At 35.3% G+C, this 4549-nt stretch overlaps 1 long non-coding RNA gene across 1 annotated transcript; it reads left to right on the top strand.

Moving 5' to 3' along the window:
• The first annotated feature begins 1177 nt into the window (after positions 1-1177).
• On the top strand, positions 1178-2865 carry LOC113304857. The gene is made up of 2 exons (XR_003338453.1): positions 1178-1440; positions 1854-2865. It is a non-coding gene; the product is annotated as an uncharacterized LOC113304857 (long non-coding RNA).
• Positions 2866-4549: the final 1684 nt, after the last annotated feature.

Genomic DNA, 4549 nt, shown 5'->3' with positions numbered 1-4549 from the left:
GACTTGGTATGTTTTTGTGACTTTCTTGGATAAGTAAATTGATACATGTGATTTCCTGTAGCCGAAACCTTCCTAGACTCACAGCAGAGCAGTGGGCGGACAAGATTTATGATTTTTATAGAAGTATCGGCTTGGCGAAAAAAATTGATCATGACTGCACCATTATGCTTGCTGGATACGAGGTACCAAATCCAATGGATTTATCATACTATATTGTGTCACCTTAAAAACGTTTTCATAACTTTCATCACTGAGTATATGTTATATGTTGTTTTCATTTTCTAATAGACCACAGTAGCTGGCGAGATGGTACCTAAAGCATGGATAGTGAACAAAGGTGGTGTCACGCATATTGAGAAACATCGATGCACCGGGTCTGGCTATACCTACGGTAATATCGTAATCAATAGCGGCTATGAAGATTGTAAAACCATGGATCAAGGTGTTGCTTTAGTAGAGAAAGCACTAGTCAAATGTGCTCAGTTCAAATCCTCTACCGGCGGGTTTTCTAAAATCTGCTTCATTGAAACTCCTACTGCGGGGAAAGTTGAGATCAAAAACCTACCTAGAGAACACATGGTAGATTTAGCACTAAAACATGGCATGCTTGATGTTCCAGTTATAGTACCAAAACCTGTACCAAAAATGAAGCCAAAGGTAAGCTCATAGTGTTTGTTAAATATGTTTTTTGTTTTTTTTGATTGGTTAGTAGGAAGAAATTCATTGATATATGCTCAATGATTAACATGTTCTTGTTAAATATGTTCTTAAAAGAAAGTTCTTTTGGCCGATAATGATTAACATTTTATGGAATGCAGGTGAAGTGCTTATACTGAGTGGAGTTGGGAACTGGAGTTGCAAGCACCATTGGATATGAAGATGACATTCCAGTGTACCAAATATATGCTAGTTGTAATTGAGTTTTTGCAGAGATTTATTAGAAAAATGCAACTGTAAGTTTTAGGAATCGCCAGTTTGACAAAATTTGTATCTATCCATCTTACAAAAACAAATGTGTTTTTCTCAATCTATCTAACGGATATGAATAGGTGTTTTTCTCCGATCGACGGCCAACATTCTTCTAAAAGTGCGAAAGACAAATCGTGGCAGAGAATGAACCCTTTTTTAAGGCCTAATCCGACGTCCCAGGTTTCTTTAATCCCCTCTTCTGGCGTAAAACCCATAATCACGATATCTTCTTCACTTAATCGCCTCTTCCGTTACAGAAATAAATTGGGGTTCTTCCTTGGATTGTTCTCCCCTATTAACAACGACGTGATTTACGCCATTCAATCCCTTTGATTCCTAACCGGATAATCAATTTGATGCGTTACATTAGAAGAACTACCCGCTGAAATCCCTACATAAACCTCACCAGAGGTTATCATCTTCCCATGTTTCTCCATTTCTTTCATTCGCATACGCTCTCAAAACTATGAGGTCAGTACAATTTAATTTTTCTTTAAATCTGTGTTTGATGAATTCGTATTTTGTTTCTTCCATAGCTTCAATTGATTTTTCATTGTGACCGACTTTGTTTATTTTTCTTTGCTCGGTGTGACTGACTGTCGATGCATATCATATATTTCTTCGATGGGAATTCTGTTTCTGACTTTATTCAATTAATTTTTTAATTGTGATTGATACCATAGCATTGGTTAGGTAATATTATTTACTCTAGGCCATGAGCTTATCCATCTGTGATATAAGATTATTCATTTGACATCACAATTATTTTATCCTCTTGAATGTCTGACAATTTCTAAACTCAAAAATTTGTATACTACTTATGAAACTTGGGTATATGTGATAATTTTGGTTGAACTTATTACTTTTCTTTCTCTATTTGCTAGAATATAATGGCCGAAAGCAGGTGGTACACACCATTACGCGCAGTTCTTGAAGGAGATGGTCGAATTTTACACCAACATGAATGACATGAAGCTTATAATGGGAACTGGCCGTTCTACTCTTGGAGGTTGGAAACAATTTCGCTACTCTGGGATCGGAAAACAGGTCCGACAAAGAAAGGTCTCACATTTAAATTTTCTCTTACTAATTGTTGTTTTAATCTCTTTGATCGAATAAAAGAAAACAGACATATAATGATTTGACTATAGAAAACTACATAGAAGCAGTTGTGTATTAGTAAATTAAAGAGAGAAAGAAAGGAAGCAGTTGTATTCAGGGACTCCCTCCTTGATTATCTCAATATCATGCTCGAGAACTGAAATTTGTAGGTTATAGAAACATCAGAAAGCAGGTAAAATGACTTATCATAGCCATGGAATGGAGCAGTTTGTTTGTCAAAGAAGATTTGCATATATCATTTTATTGTATTTGAGATCATCTTCTCTATATCCATGGAATATCTGGCAAATCCAGGTAAGCCTCACCAATAACTAGCACTAAGTTGATTTAAAGGGTATTCGTAGGTTTCCAGTTTTGATTTGTTGTTGGTTGACGTCAAATGTGCATGTTGTTGGTTGATGAGAAGTCTGGAAGATGTAAAGTTCATAGCTGACTTCAATAACTTCAATAACTTTGTTAGCACCGCCCTGTATTTGTTGCAGCACCATCCCACAAAACACTCATATGGTTCCTTCTATCACTAGATCCACCTCTGCATCCTTGCAGAGAGCTCATACATTATTCTAACTCACGATTAATATCTCAGTATATGTCACTCAAGGCCAATATACGTTCAATGCATTGTGTGATCAAGATGATGAATTGTGTTTTATTTTCAGTCCATTTTGTTGTCTTTACGATTTAGTTTACTTAGTAAACTGTGAGGTGTGTATAATGAACAATGTGCATGTAATAAGGTAGTCTTACTGTCCTGAATGGATGAATTATAATGTATGTGACCTATTTTTGGTTCGTCTTTTTAATCATCGCACACTTATCTTATAACCACCATTCCAGTATTTTTACAGGTCTTGATGTCCTTGAGTCTCACGAGGATTTTCCCTCTTTACCCTAATGGTCTGCTTTAAAGAAGTCTTTTAGTCAGACTTGAGTCAATTCCATATGGAGAAATTTCAATATGGACTGTTTTTGGTATGAACCTAGATAGATACTCAGATGTAATTCCATAATTTGGGTTGGATATATAATTGAAACCGTCGTCTTGATAAATATCATGATGAAAAATAATTCTTTGGCAATGACCAGCGCGCAAAATCAGAGTCAAAGTCACTAGATGACTAACTCGAGTAATTTAACGGGACCAACGAAGTCAAGAGAATCAGTAGTAGGAGAATTTCCACGGCACATGTAATAAATTTGGAGGATTAGGCTTTTCACCTACTGTTCATTTTGCTAACAATTTTACTTAAGCAGTAAGTACATCCAAATAATGTTTTGCATCTTTTAGATGGTTTTTTAGTCCTAAAATGAGAAGATGTTGTCTTGCTACCCCATTAATCATAAACTCCGAGAATATGACTAGAGCAGGAAATATGAGGAAGGCAACAAATTTAGAGAAAAGGAATTTTATAGTATATAATAACCATTAGGAAATATGTTCATAATCCATTTCTCGGTCTATGCTAATTCCGTGAACGGAAAATGGATCATTTGTCCAAATATTTTTAAATCACGGTTCAAATGGACGAGTAAAAAATAGTTTGGGTGAAATGGCAAAAAAAAAAAATAGTAAGGATGAAACTGGTTTTATCATAGCTTAAATTTAAAAAATAGCAAGGATGAAATTGGATACATCCTGTGTAAATTAAAATAAGAAAAAATATTTGAAATTGGGCACGATGAAACCGGTTACATCCTGCCTATTTTGATATTTTTGTCCATTTAAACAGTATCAAAATCTGTCCATTTCATCCAGGAATTATTGATTTTGGTCTTTTTAACCAATTTTGTGTTCCGTGAAATTGTGGATATAAGTATCTCATACCAGAAATTTTACATCAAAAGAAAATTTAGTGAAGCCCTTATGAAACCCCAAGGCCAATGTGTAGTCATCCTTTTATGAAGAGAATTCCGTCGGATGCTCAAATTATCAATACCCCAGTTGTAATGAAACATTCAACTTATTCAAAAAAACAAAAAGAAACTCTGAAAAGAGAAATTCAAGTTTATCTTTTGCCTTTTTCAAAAGAAAAAAAGAAATTCAAGTTGTGTGCTCCTAAATATCCTCGCGTTTTTAGGGGCCACTCAAAAGGATTTAGGGGCCAACAATAAAACAAAAAAGGTCACCCAAAGGGAAAATGTAGCCAGCCCTTATCTCGCGTAATTCGTAATGGCGAAATTACCCTTATATATTCGGAGGATATGATAACATTGTTACCCTCCGAATGCAATCGGAAGCCAAAATATTTCCCAGACTTCCGATTGTAGTCGGTGCAGTATTTCTTGGTTCGTGTTTTGGATTCAGCGTTAATCGGGAGTTAAATATATTACAAAACCTACCGATTATAAGTTGCCTCAAATTCAAATTTTGAAAGCTACCATAATCGGTAGATATGCTAAATCCAATACCTACCGATTATTGGTTTCTCCACATTCAACTTTCGTCAAATTAGCCGTT

This window comes from Papaver somniferum, chromosome 8 (assembly GCF_003573695.1).
Source record: "Papaver somniferum cultivar HN1 chromosome 8, ASM357369v1, whole genome shotgun sequence".
In the NCBI taxonomy this organism is placed as follows: domain Eukaryota; kingdom Viridiplantae; phylum Streptophyta; class Magnoliopsida; order Ranunculales; family Papaveraceae; genus Papaver; species Papaver somniferum.
Note: the sequence above shows the minus strand (reverse complement) of the source record. Positions and strands in the feature narration are given on the sequence as shown.